This window comes from Thalassophryne amazonica, chromosome 9 (genome assembly GCF_902500255.1).
Source record: "Thalassophryne amazonica chromosome 9, fThaAma1.1, whole genome shotgun sequence".
NCBI lineage: Eukaryota > Metazoa > Chordata > Actinopteri > Batrachoidiformes > Batrachoididae > Thalassophryne > Thalassophryne amazonica.
Window position 1 is genome coordinate 44,278,479 of NC_047111.1, and position 14,415 is coordinate 44,292,893.

The window sequence follows — 14,415 nt, forward strand, 5'->3', positions numbered from 1 at the left end:
GCATCTTCACTGGTTTGAGCCTCTCAGCATGTTGGCCCTCGTGCAGCAGCCAGCCCCACTTGGTTGGATCAAGATGTTGCCAAGCCAGGTCTGAACCTGGTGATATACTCGGTAGCTGTGGTACCTGGCTGCATCACAGGTCGGTGGGAGAGATTCGGGGGGCAGATACATCAATCTTGAGGCCACCTTGCTGCTGAACCTGGCTGCCCTCTCAAAGTCAAGATTATTGTCAGACTTACAGGCCATACAGCACTTCTAGAGCAGCCTGACCATGGCTGTTAATGTCTTCATGGCTTTGATCTGCCTTCAGGAAGACCCTAGTGTGGTTCTTCAGTTGATGGCATTTGCTTATTGCCATCACCTTACCGACTCCATGTGGCCTTGACACAGTGTCACAACCTGTCACAGCATGTAGGAAGAGTACTGAGTCAACAAGGTCAGCATCTAGTTGTTCTTGTAGGGTGCAGACATTGATGATCTTGTTGGCTGTCTGCAGGAACATGGGATGATGTTCTAAAGTTAGATGGTGCAGCAGCAGGACCAGCAGGTCTGTATCATCCCACACAACTGCTACTGATCTCCTTCTGGCCATGGTGCATGCTGTTATGTCATAGTCTGCATCACCAGGGCTGTGGTGAACCTCAACACCAGCTTTCCTCCAGCTCACTGCTGATGAAGTGCAGGAACTTCTGTTTGTTCTTTGTGTTGGCAAGGAAGGCCTTCTTCTTCATTGTGAGATGCATGTCTGGCCTGAAGTTCACTTCTGCCCCGATGTGCTGGGAGTTTGCACTTCTTCTCTGATGGGCTTCATCTTTGGTTGATGGACCAGTTGCATAGCCATCAAATAGTACAACGGCATGGTTATAGTGACGATGTACATACTGCACATACAGAGTCGACAGATTGATATATGTGTGTGGCTGGGCCACGGCAGCCGTTGCAGAGTGCACCACCATCAAGGATATACACCAAATTATCTGGACAGCGACTCACTACACAAGATGGCATCTTCTTTACCAGGCCTGTCAGGAGACTTGCCTTGTCAGTCAGACGCATCAGTAGATTCTTGTCAAACAGTGCTACAGGATAAGATGACAACTCATATGTGACTAAGGTTTGGGTGTCAACAGTCCACGTACTAGCCACAACAAGGCATTGGAACAACTGTTTGGGGTCTATCTCCAAGCGTTCACCTTCAACAGTGATGCAAGTGGAGGAGGCAAGTGTGGTGACTTGATCCCTCTTGCAAAACTTGTATTCTGCAACAGATGTGCCCTGCATAGATTGCAGTATGACCTGACCAATTGACTCTGCATTGTCGACATTCACAGACTTCTCAGCGATAACTCCAGATGACAGACTTCGTAGTTCCCTTGAATTGTGTGAGAAGGGCTTCTGTTCTGAGAAGTAGTGAAGAATACTCTGTACATCCTTGGCATCTCTAGCCATCCTAGATGCAGACCTGTCCTTGTGGAACTCTGCTTCCTTGGTGTCACTAAGACCAGTAATCTCATTCATGACTTTGTTGACTTCTGCACATGCAGGGGTAGACAGCAACCATAGCAGACTAGTAGACTCTTCAAAACCTCGGCCTCTTGTCAGACCACCAACTGCTTTGACGTTCCTCATCAGGACTTGCTCAATGTATAGGTCACTGTATGTCCCTGCCCAATACTTGTCAGTTCTTCTCAGGACAAAAAAAGCCATTGATGAACTTGCTGTATACGTGGGGATGGGTCTCCTGGAGCTTCTCCATCTTGTACAAGTACAGAACTACGGACTTGGTGTAGTTGTGATGTCCTGAAGCAGCCAGGTAAGGTAACATTTGATGCAGCGCTTGCAGGTACAATGACCAGTTTCCTGTGCGACCTGCCCTGATGAATGAACGGAGGATAGCAACTAGTGTCATGTACATGAACCACAGCTTGGCTGTGCGGTGTCCACCCAGAGATCCACGCCATTCTGCAGACGCTGCCTTGAGCTGTGATATGGAATCAGATGTCAGAGCTTCTTCCAGAGTGACACTGCTTTCTGACACTTGTTTGACAAGGTGAGCTACTTTTGTCAAAACTTCTACACTGTTTTCAGAGGCTGAAAGATAACACCACCACCACATATTATGCCACCACCAGAAGCACTATATATACTTAACATAAGAATGGCTCACTGTCAATTAAATTTGTACATGATTAGCCATGACTTATATTCATTAAAGTACATATGTACATACAGAGACTATCTGGACACTCATCATCTTCATCATCTTGCTCATCCATTGTGGCTGGCACATCATCATGTGCCTCTACAACCAGGTCTGATTCAACTGCCTCAACAGGATTCTTTAAAAAATAACCAGGAACACAGTTCACAAAAAACATCTGCTGAAGATAAAAACATAAAAGGCATAATACAGTGAAACAATGGGGAGTACTAAAATCATGTACAAAGAACTTAACTGGAAAAACTACCTTGTACAGGATCATCAGAGCATGATTCCTCTTCTCTGAAGACACATGGTACTGGGACAAACCAAGCATCTGTGCAATAGCAATGGTGTTTCAGAGCAGAGTCCACCAGCAGATGAGCCCTCATAGCACGTGACACTAGCCTTCCCAGACAGCATATGCTCCACACTGCCCTCAACATACACCTGAGACATCACCTCCTTCAGGCCAGAACCCGCCATCAGAATGCCTATGGATCCAAGGAAGCTCATCTCTGTGTGGAATCCACCCAGGATGAATATGATGTCATGCAAGGGACTGTCTCTTGGCTGGGCCTCTATGACCATATTAGCTATCCACCACAACTGCTGGTCGAAGGTGGATCACTGGAGTAGTGTTGTAGCGACTGGCATGGTCAACTACATACGCCAGTGTGGACCGTACACAGGTGGGGTCTGATGGTGTCAGTCTATCATAGGTAGAAATATGTCTGAGCTTCTTCCAAGATGTGGCAGATTGTGATGAAGCATCTGCATGTAGCCTGACCACATGGTGGTGGTTGTGGGAGGTGGAAGGCAACTGCCTACATAATATCCAGGTTGTATTCCACATGTTCTTCTGCAAGACCTGAATACTTTGATAGACAATTTTGGACAGAACTGTCTTGGGATCCTTCTGTTCCACCAAGCTGACTTTGGACAGGCATCTGATGACCTCCATGTCCACTTTGAGTTGCGGGATCTGTGTGATAGTCTTGATAGCTGGAGTGAATGTCGTCATTTGTACCCATGGCCATCCAAGGTCCGAGAGGCATGATCTACATTGTCGGCCTGGTACTGCAGGAAGACCTTGACACTTCTTCTGGCAAATCAACTCCTTGGATTGCTGCAGCATTGGTGCAATATTTGTTGGCTTCCGAGTATGAAGAACAGAAGCCAAGCTTGTTGATCATATCCACCAGGTCCCTTTGCCCATACTTGTGTTCCAGGGTCACGCTCAGACCAACTTGGAGTGGTGGAAGAAATGAGCGAGGGCATGTCGACTGCATAATAGATTGGCCTATTGAAGCCAAGTGTAACTTGGCATTCTTGCTCTTGATTATACTGCCACGGAGCAACCGCAAGGAATGGGGCAGGTATGCCAGATTTCCATATTCAGAGCCCATCTCCGCTGTGGTAGGATACTTGTTATCATGATGCTCCATGGACTTGATCTCTGTTCTGATGTATTTGCCGACACTTTCGATTAGCCTATTCATGCTAGAGAGTTCATCCAGCTCACGAGCTCTGTCATGTGCCTCTTGAATAATTGTTTTCACTTTTGATGTGAGAGTAACAATATTTGCAAGATGTCTCACTGTTGTTATTGTTACCCTTGAACCGTAATGTTGCTTCAGTTCTCCTTTCAATTGTGCCTGGCTATACACATCTTCTTCGTCTGTAGTTGTTTGTTATTCGTCCTTCGTGGTCGAAGATGACCATGGATCCACTAGGTGGGTAATCAGTGACGGTACGTCCGGAGGTGGCTGAGGCCAATCTGGGCTTGAAAGGTGCGCCCACATGTGGGACACACATGGGTAGGTACTGCGGTGGAGGTAGAGGTAGCTCGGGCCTTACGTGCAGCTCGTTTTGTTTTGGCGTCCGCAATCCATCTGGCCTCTGCTGCGCGGGCACCACTGGTGGTCTTACTGTGCCACTGAGGGCGGTTGTGGGCAAGCGTTTCCCAAGAGGTGAGCTCAAAGCCCAGGATTTTCAGGGACGCTTTGAGACAGTCTTGTAGCGTTTCTTCTGCCCCTCACAGAGCGCTTGCCCTGGCACAATTCTCCATACAGGAGCTGCTTTGGCAGTTGAGTGTCTGGCATTCTGATTACGTGGCCAGTCCATCTGACTTGCGTCTTCTGCAGGAGGGTGTAGATGCTGGGGAGGCCGGCTCGCTCAAGGACCTCCGTGTCCGGGACTTTGTCCTGCCACCTGATGTGGAGGAGGTGATGGAGGCAGCTCATATGGAAGTGCTTGAGCTGCTTGGCATGTCTGCTGTAGACAGTCCAGGTCTCACTGGCATAGAGCAGGGTGGTTAAAACCACTGCACGGTAGACCTTCAGCTTGGTGGTAATGCTAAGTCCTCTCCGTTCCCAGACATTCTCACGGAGCCTTCCAAATGAGGTGCTGTCTTTTGCAACTCTGTTGTTGATTTCTGCATCGATGTTGACTGTGCGAGAAAGGGTGCTACCCAGGTATGTAAAGTTTCGACCGCCTGCAGATTCTGTCCTGTCACTGTGATGTGGGGTTCTTGGTATAGTTTTCCAGGTGCTGGTTGGTACATAACTTGGTCTTTTTGGTGCTGATGGTGAGACCGAAGTTGTCGCATGCTCTCAAGAAGCAGTCCATTTCATGCTGCATCTTCTGTTCTGTAGCTGCGTTGAGCGCGCAATCATCAGCAAACAATAGATCTCTGATGATGGTCTCTGTCACCTTGGTGACAGCCTGGAGGCGCCTGAGGTTGAACAGCCCACTGTCAGTCCTGTATCTGAGGCGAATGCCGTCCTGGAAAGCGTCGGTCAGCATGGCGGAAAAGACCATGCTGAACAGTGTCGGAGCAAGAATGCAGCCCTGCTTTACGCCGTTGGTGACTGGGAAGGCCTCTGACTCGTCACCATCATCCAGAACTTTCACCATCATGCCGTCATGGAACTGTCGCACCATTGTGATGAACCTGCTGGGGCAGCCAAACTTCTCCATGATTTTCCACAGGCCTTCTCTGCTGACCGTATCGAAGGCCTTCGTCAGATCGACAAAGGTCACGGAGAGGTCGCTGTGTTGCTCATGGCACTTTTCCTGAAGTTGGCGCGCAGCAAATATCATGTCCACAGTTCCACGTCCGGCACGGAATCCGCATTGACTTTCTGGGAGGAGGCCCTGCTCAAGGTGTAGTAGGCGGTTGAGCAGGACTTTCTTCTTTTGTTTGAAGATGCATCCTCCTCTTGTGATGACAAACAAGGGAGGTCTTTGTCTGTCATGAACATGGCCTTGCATGCACGGTGGTAGATGTCTTCCTCTGCAGGCAGTCATTCACAGCCAACAGCAAGATGCACCTTGGTAGCCCAGTCATCTTGCCTACTTTGACACTGAGTCAATATATTTTGTTGAAAACCAAGAGTCCTCACATGACTATACTGGTAACTAGGCTTGTTTGTTTTTTTTTCTTGGCAAGAGACTGTTCGACAATGACCCCACAGAACAGACAATGTGTTTTGAAATCAAATGCACCTTCTTGAGACCTGAGATTCACTCTTGTAACAGGTGATTGTGAATGTCGACGCTTTTGAGCAGTTTTGATAGCTTTTGGGTTTGTGTGTATCTTTCTGCATAACGTATGCACCAGGTGGTCATGATGTTCAGAGAAAACAATATCAGGCACGTCCAAGTTTCTCTCATGATTGGCCTTGTTGATTCCAGCACATCCTTTATCAGTTAACTTGACATAGTTCCTGGAAGAAAGATCTATCAGCTGTCCACAGATAACACAAGCCATGCTTGCGACACCTACTTCAGTGATCCTCCTCCACACTGATGTTACCTGCAATCGATTACAGATATTGCTTACTGACTTTGGATATGATGATGTATTGAGACTTAAATGGCTATATGATAAAGAAGTACTAGACCATTTAAGTTCCCTTAAAACATATGATACTTTAACAGTGACTGCTAATTTGTCACAGAAAAAATTAAGTAAAACAGAATTACAGTTACTCTGTAACAGAATTAGACTTACTGTGACTCAGTAACCATATGCTTTTAACATCATAGCAACTATGAAAGTTAACTTACAGCTTTGGGTTCCAGTTGAGTGTTGGGTTTCAATACTAGTGGGGCACTGGATCAGGGCTGGTTGAGTCATGATCCATTGTGTCTCAAAAGCTTGGTGTTATCATACTTTGAGAGAACTAATATACACAGTTGACTCTTCACCTTGTGCTATACATTTAGGGTTGACAAATTTTATAGTTCAGTAAATTCTAGGTAATTTTATTTGTAATTGTTTCCCAATTTGAATTAATGTTTTGGGTAAGTACTATGTACTATTATCTCCAAATATATAAGAAGCAGTGTAAATTTATTAACAGAAATGACTTCCTTGACATAAAAAACATAGGTTTAGACACCTTATTTACCTTTCTAGCTTTAATATCAAGGAAATGATGGCACTTTTCACAACCATGGTGGCCATCTTGGATTTTCATGAATTTAAGGTATTAGCATCACCCAGATCATGGCAGATTTTTTATCCTGGCTAGTAGAGCCTATTTCCTACCTAAAGCAGTTGAAAAACCTTTGGTAACAATTTTGTTGAACCTAGGCCTTTTTTTCAGCTTTATTTACTGGACTAAATCACAAAAGGTCCAATATACCGGGGAGCCAATTTTGGAGAGTCGGTCCAAAGAGGGATGTCCCGCGACGAGAGCCACACCTCCTGCCCGGGCCAATAGTCGGGGGCGGGGGTCCGACGCCGGTCAGCATGACCCTGTGTCCGGGTCCGGACCTTCAGCAGGGCAGAGTGGGCGGTTTTCCACACCCGATGGCACCTTCTGAGGTGGAGCTGCACGGACGGAACTGAGATCTCGGTTTCCTGGGAAGGGAAGAGAGGCGGTTGGTAGCCCAGACAGGCCTTGAAGGGCGAAGATCCAGTGGCTGACGAGATTTGGGAATTGTGCGCCTACTCCACCCAAGGTAGATGTTGGCTCCAGTCTGTCGGGTGGGCGGCGGAGACACACCATAGGGTGGTCTCCAGGTCTTGGTTGGTCTGCTCTGCATGCCTGTTGGACTGAGGATGAAACCCGGACGACAGGCTGGCCGAGGCCCCGAGTGCAGTGCATAAGCTCTGCCAGACTTGCGACGTGAACTGACGTCCTCGGTCAGATACGATGTCCAGGGGTATGCCATGCAACTGGACGACATGGAGGACTAGAAGGTCGGCGGTCTCCTGGGTGGTAGGTAACTTCGGCAGGGGCACAAAGTGGGTTGCCTTGAAGAACCAATCCACGATTGTGAGGACAACTGAATTACCCTGGGATGGAGGAAGTCCTGAGATGAAGTCCATCCCGAGGTGGGACCATGGACGGCCTGGAATTGGGAGAGGCTGCAGGAGTCCGACAGAAGTTTGGTGGGAGGTCTTCCCTCATACACAGACCGGGCAAGCTTGGATAAACTCCCTTTTATTGGCTTGTGGGCCACCAGAAGTGACGGTGAAGGAGTTCCAGTGTACGGGTGATCCCAGGATGGCATGACAGCTTGGACGAGTGGCAGAATTGGATGACTTAGGAACAGACGTCAGGTGGAACAAAAAGCCGACCGGGTGGGCCCCCCCCCCCCCCCCCCCAGGGTCTGGATGACGGGTGAGGGCTTCCTGGATGGCTCACTTGACAACCTCCCAAAAAACAGGGACCACCTGCCTTGCCGGGCGTTCAATCGTTTGGCAGTCTGGATATACTCTAGATTGCGGTGGTCTGTCCAAACGATGAATGAGACTGCGGCCCCCTCCAGCCAATGTCTCCACTCGGCTAGCGCTTCTTTAACAGCTAGGAGTTCCCGGTTACCCACGTGATAGTTTTTTTGAGCGGGGAACAGGCGCCGCAAGAAGCGCAAGGGTGTACCTTATTGTCCTTGTCAGACCTTTGGGACAGCACTGCTCCTAGTCCTGAGTCTGAAGCGTCGACCTCGACAATGAGCTGATGGTCCGGGTCAGGTTGGGTGAGGATTGGTGCCGTGGCAAATCATTCCTTCAGAACGAGTAGGAACATCAGCCTGGGGAGTCCACTGAAACACTTTTTTGGAGGAGGTAAGTGCGGTGAGAGGAGGAGCGATCTGACTAAACCCGCGAATAAAGCATTGGTAGAAGTTTGTGAAGCCAAGGAGTTGCTGTAATTGTTTTACCGAAGAAGGTACTGGCCACTCAATGATGGCTTTGACCTTGGTTGGGTCCGGTCTGACCTGTTTGTGGGATATGATGAATCCCAGAAAAGAAATGGTGCCGAGATTAAAACCGCACTTTTCAGCCTTGAGGAACAATCTATTTTCTAGCAGTCGTTGGACAACGATATGCATGTGTTTAATGTGAGCTAGAGGATCCGGGAGAAGATCAGGATGTCGTCAAGATAGACAGAAATGAACCGGTTAATAAAGTCCCACAGGACATCATTAACCAGGACCTGAAATGGCGGGTGCGTTGGTGAGGCCGAAGGGCATGACTAGATATTCAAAATGCCCTAGTGGGATGTTGAAGGCAGTTTTCCACTCGTCGCCCTCTCGAACACACACCAGGTGATAGGCATTGCGAAGGTCCAATTTGGTGAATATAGTCGCCCCATGCAAGGAACTAAATGCCGAATCAAGAAGGGGTAATGGGTACCTGTTGCGGACCGTAATGGCATTTAGTCCCCAAAAATTGATGCATGGGAGAAGGGAACCATCCTTCTTTCCAACAAAAAAGAAGCCTGCCCCCAAGGGGGACGAAGAAGGCCGGATCAATCCCGCCGCAAGGGAGTCCTGGATATAGTTTTCCATTGACTCACATTCTGAATGGGAGAAGTTGTACAATCTCCCAGATGGTAGAGGAGCGCCAGGAAGCAAGTCAATGGCGCAATCATACGGACGGTGAGGAGGCAGTGAGCGTGCACGATCCTTGCTGAAAACCTCACCAAGGTTGTACCAAGGTCCACCAAGGTTGGACCTTCTCCTTGACCTTTACGCAGGGAGGAACTGAGGAACTAAGGCACCCCTTGAGACAGGCTTCGCTCCATCGAGTGATCGCACCGGTCTGCCAATCAATTCCGGGATTGTGTCTAAAAACCCACAGGTGGCCTAGAACCAAGGGGGAAGAAGATGGGATAACATAAAACTGGATGGATTCACGGTGATTCCCTGACACCACTAGTGTAACTGGAACAGTGCGATGAGTGACAGTAGGCAGGGGCATGCTGTCAAGAGCATGCACAGACAGTGAGGAAGGTAGTGCCTCTAATGGTATCTTAGATTTAGACACAAAAGCGGCATCAATAAAATCACCCTCGGCTCCCGTATCAATTAGAGCTGGGACCGAGAGCGTTTCATTGTTGAAACAAATTGTGGCCGGGATTTGGGTGCGATGTGAACCCACACCCATGAATCTGGCTTGGCTCAACCGCATCCCGGATCCTACGGATGAGCGGGGTCTTTTGGCCGAACCGGGCAGGTGCTAAGGCTGTGCCCCTTAACACTACAATGGAGACATTCCCCAGATGCCAGTCTCCGTTCACATTCTTCTGGGGGTAATCTGGCCCTGCCAAGCTGCATAGGTTTGCCAGCAGTGGGAGCTGGCGGATCTGAGGAGGGCTCGATGGAGCTTGGAAGAGGCGGACCTGGTGTGTGTTGAGGGGAGGGGCGAGCGGAAAAGTCCCGGTTAGCCCAACGGCCCTTATCCCGGCGCCACTCCCTCATGCGGTAATCTACCCTAATGATTAAAGAAATGAGCGAGTCCAGATCCCTCGGCTCATCCCGGACCGCCAGTTCATCTTTCAATGCTTCATTAAGGCCATTAATGAACACACTCCAGAGTGCCGCTCTGCTCCAATCGGCCTCTGCCACCAATACGCGGAAATCCACTGCGTATTCAGCACTGCTGCGTGAACCCTGTTTCAGATTTAACAGCTGTTGGGACACGGAATCCCTCCGGGCGGGATGCTCGAATACTAAATGGAATTCCTTGGAAAACGCTGCGAAAGAACTGAGCAGTGGGGAGTCGTTACTCCAGAGCGCTGTCGCCCACATGCGCGCGTCTCCATGGAGTAAATTAATAATGTATGCCCCCTTACTTCTATCGGAGCTATATTGTGATGGATGTTGATCTAAAACCAGAGCACACTGCATCAGAAATGCAGCACATGTATCAACACAACCCTCAAACAATTCTGGGTTCGGGCGGCGCCACGGAGGCAATGCTGGAGGACGAGGAGGTGATAATTTGGGCTGGAGAAGCAGGAGGAGGTGTCAGTGTGTTTCTGACTGCAAGCTGTGACAGCTGGGGGGAGAGGTCTGAGATGTGAGTGTCGGAATGTTTGATGTGGTTTGTCAGCGAGCTCACGTGATCCACTATGGAGTCCACAGCTTGCTGGAGCTTCCTGAGGTACTCGCCCTGGAGCTGTAACGCCTGCTGAAAATGATGTGCCCCCGTTGGGTCCATGACGTGGCCAGAAACTCCTGTCATGATTCGGGCGTGAGTGGACAACAAACCCAGAAGCGGGGAGCAGAGAGTGAGATGTCAAACACGGATTTATTACCACAGAGGATGGTATAGAGTGTTCAAAATGTGTAATGCAGCCTAGCTGTGTGGAGACCAGCCCGCTCAGCGGTGGAACCAGGAGTACCACAGCCTAGATAACTTCAGTCCTGGAGAACGGATCCAGAGCCAGGTGGCCACCTGCAAGCTGTTGACGCCGTCTGGAGGACACACAGATGAGTGAGTACTGAGCTTAATTGGTTTTTGTCCAGAAAATAATCACAGTCAATATGCAACAGTTGTCTTAGCTGAATCCTGTGTGTTGGAAGGAGCTGAAGCTGAAGAAAAAAGGCTGTGGCAAAACACTGCTAGTGAAAAAGTCTCTGACAGACTGCAGGTCAAAAATAGCTGAGAGCTAAACAAGAATCTTAGATTAATCTAGAAATATATTGCGTAGGAATGCACAAGAAAGGCGCCAGTTACCATGGAAGGTTAGCTGAGTTTCTGGCGAAGATGGAGTGCAGAGCCCAGGTTTATATACAGATGTTGATGAGATATGGAACAGGTGTGTCAATCAGCTTGCAGCACGCCACCTTTACAGAGCAGAGGAGAACAGCAGCAGCAGAAAACAGAAAAGCAGGCAGCCCATGACATATACATCTATTTAAATGCTTCAAATAAAAGTAATTTGTTTCACCCAGTTTGTTCATAGTTTCAAATCTAAATATTGAAGAACAGTAATGTCTGTACTGGACCCAAGTCTACCTTCAATTATAATACCTAGTAGGCGACATTTACAATGAAAACTAGAAGTGACATTCAAGGAGTGCAACACCCCATCATAGGTGTTTGACAGCATTTTATGCAAATGAATTCTGTGAGTCAGTCATACCACAATAGGGTATGGTTCTGATTAATAGTTAGAGAAGCTTGCCCCGTCCTCCGCCCTTTTTAATTTCATGGTCCCATTCACTCCTGATTATGAAGGTAAGACATCAAAAAGTTCAAGTTTCAGAAAAAATATAATACGATAATATAATATAATATAATACGATAATAATAATATAATACTCTACTGTGCTGTGTTGTTAGCAAAATTACTCAAAAACAAATGAAATATAGCTCAAAAAGCATTATCTTTTTTGTTTAAACTGAGATAGATATATGGATAGATACTTTATTGATCCTTTACAGGAAATTATGCTGTTGCAGCAGCTCACAGACATACACATCCAGATAACCATCTACATACCTAAAACAAAAGTGCAATAGTAGACATTCTATAATCACTGTGCTTTGAACAGTCTAATAGCAGCTGGAATAAAGGTCTTCCTCATATGCTCCGAACTGCATTTTGGAGCTATCAGTCTGTGGCTGAAGGAGCTGTAGCCAGTCACCCCCAAAGCATGAAGGGGATGGGAGGGATTGGCCTTGATGGTCGTCATCTTTGAAAGCATCCTCCCTTCGGTCACTTTTTGGGCTGATGGTAACTCTAAGCCGATCACAGAGCGAGCTTTCTTGACAAGTTTGTTCAGTCGGTTCCTGTCCGCTGTACGAATGGCCTCTCCCCAACAGGCCACAGCAAAAAAAACAAGGAACTGGCCACAACTGTATGGTACACTGTCCTCAGCAAGGGTGGGCAAATGTTAAATGACCGTAGCCTCCTTTAAAAATAGTCTGCCTTGTCCCTTGCTGTACACAGTGTCCACGTGGCTCTTCCAATCCAGCGTCTCATCCAGCTGCACCCCCAGGTATCTGTGGTTTGGGACCACTTCAACCTCAGTGTTCGCAATACTGATTGGTTCGGATGGGCTCCTCTTCTCCTTCCCCTTCTGAAATCGACACTCATCTCCTTAGTTTTTCCGGTGTTAAGGATGAGATGATTGCACTCGCTCCAGTGGACAAACTCCTTGATGGTATTTCTGTACTCCTGCTCCTCATCCCCTCGGATCAGACCAACAACTGCCATATCATCTCAATATCATCTCTAGCCATATCATCTCTTTTGCAAAAAGCAGTTGCTGTTGTTGTGCTGGAAATCTGCAGTGTAGATGGTGTAGAGGAATGGTGCCAACACTGTTCCCTGTGGTGCCCAAGTGCTGCTCAGGATGGTATCTGAGACACAGCTCTGCAGATGTACAAACTGCGGTCTGTGGGAAAGATAGTACACACACCCCTGGACCAGGGAATCCTCCACCTCCATCCTCCCCATCTTCTCCCCCAGTAGCACAGGGTGGATAGTATTAAATGCACTTGTAAAGTCAAAAAACATTAACCTCACAGAGGCATCAAGGGTATCCACATGTGAATATGCCCTGTGCAGCATGTAGATGAGGGCATCATCTACACTAATGTTCGGGTGGTATGCGAACTGTAAAGTGTCCATATGAGGAGCCACAGTGTCCCTGATGTTTGGGAGGATCAGGCTCTCTAGCACCTTCATTATATGTGATGTCGGGGCTACAGGCCTGTAGTCCTTGTACTCAGTGGGATGGCTTTTCTTTGGCAGCGGAACCAAGCACAATGTTTTCCATAACTTAGGGACCCTCTGTAAGCGCAGGCTCACGTTGTACAAATGTGCTACAATCCCACACAGTTCATTGGAGCAGTTCTTCAGAAGCTTAGGACTGATGTTGTCTGGTCCCATTGCCTTGCCTGGCTTTAGTCGGTCTAAACTCTTTTTGACCTGGGGTGGAGAGAAAATAATAGGTGGTGCCCCAGCTGGAGCTGGGGGACTTGAGCACTGCTCAGATGTTGAGGGTGAGGTTAGAGGTGGTGTAAGGGAAAGAGAAAGGCTTTGGTTAGACTGGGAGAGCTGTGTTAGACAGTCAAATCTGTTGAAAAATGTATTCAAATTATCAGCCAGATTCTGATCACCATCAGACAATTGATCCCTTTTTTGTCCCATGCCTGTGATCCTCTCATACCAGCCCACACCTGTCTAGCTCCTTACTGCTGTAATTGTTGTTCTAATTTGCTGCTATAAGCTTCTTTTTCTTTCTTATCTCCACCGTCAACTCTTTCTGAATTTCCTTCAATATATCCCTGTTACCCATCACAAAAACCTTTTTCTTACATTTAGTAGGGCTTTCAGGTTGCTAGTTATCCATGGTTTGTTGTTCGGGTAGTGGTGACTTACTTTGAAGGGTATGGTGTTCTCATAACAAAATTAATATAATGTGACACAATCTGTCAACCCATCTAGGGGACCCATCTGAGGACAATAAGTATTTGAACACCATGCAATTTTGCAAGTTCTCCCACTTAGAAATCATGGAGGGGTCTGAAATTTTCATCTTAGGTGCATGTCCATTGTGAGAGACATAATCCAAAAAAAAAAAAAAAGAAAAATCTGTAAATCACAATGTATGATTGTTTTAAATAATTTGTATGTTACTGCTGCAAATAAGTATTTCAACACCCGTGAAAATCAATGTTAATATTGGTACTGTAGCCTTTGTTTGCAATTACAGAGGTCAAACGTTTCCTGTAGTTTTTCACCAGGTTTTCACACACTGCAGCAAGGATTTTGGTCCACTCCTCCATACAGATCTTTTCCAAATCTTTCAGGTCTGGGGTTTCAGCTCCCTCCAAAGATTTTCTATTGAGTTCAGGTCTGGAGATTGGCCAGGCCACTCCAGGACCTTGAAATGCTTCTTACGGAACCCCTCCTTAGTTGCCCTGGCTGTGTGTTGGGGTCATTGTCATGCTGGAAGAC

General features: G+C 47.6%; 1 long non-coding RNA gene across 1 annotated transcript; it reads left to right on the forward strand.

Annotated features, from left to right (window-relative positions):
• The first annotated feature begins 334 nt into the window (after positions 1–334).
• Positions 335–13,853, forward strand: LOC117517061. Its single transcript, XR_004562635.1, has 3 exons — positions 335–510; positions 13,323–13,332; positions 13,844–13,853. It is a non-coding gene; the product is annotated as an uncharacterized LOC117517061 (long non-coding RNA).
• The last annotated feature ends 562 nt before the right edge of the window (positions 13,854–14,415 follow it).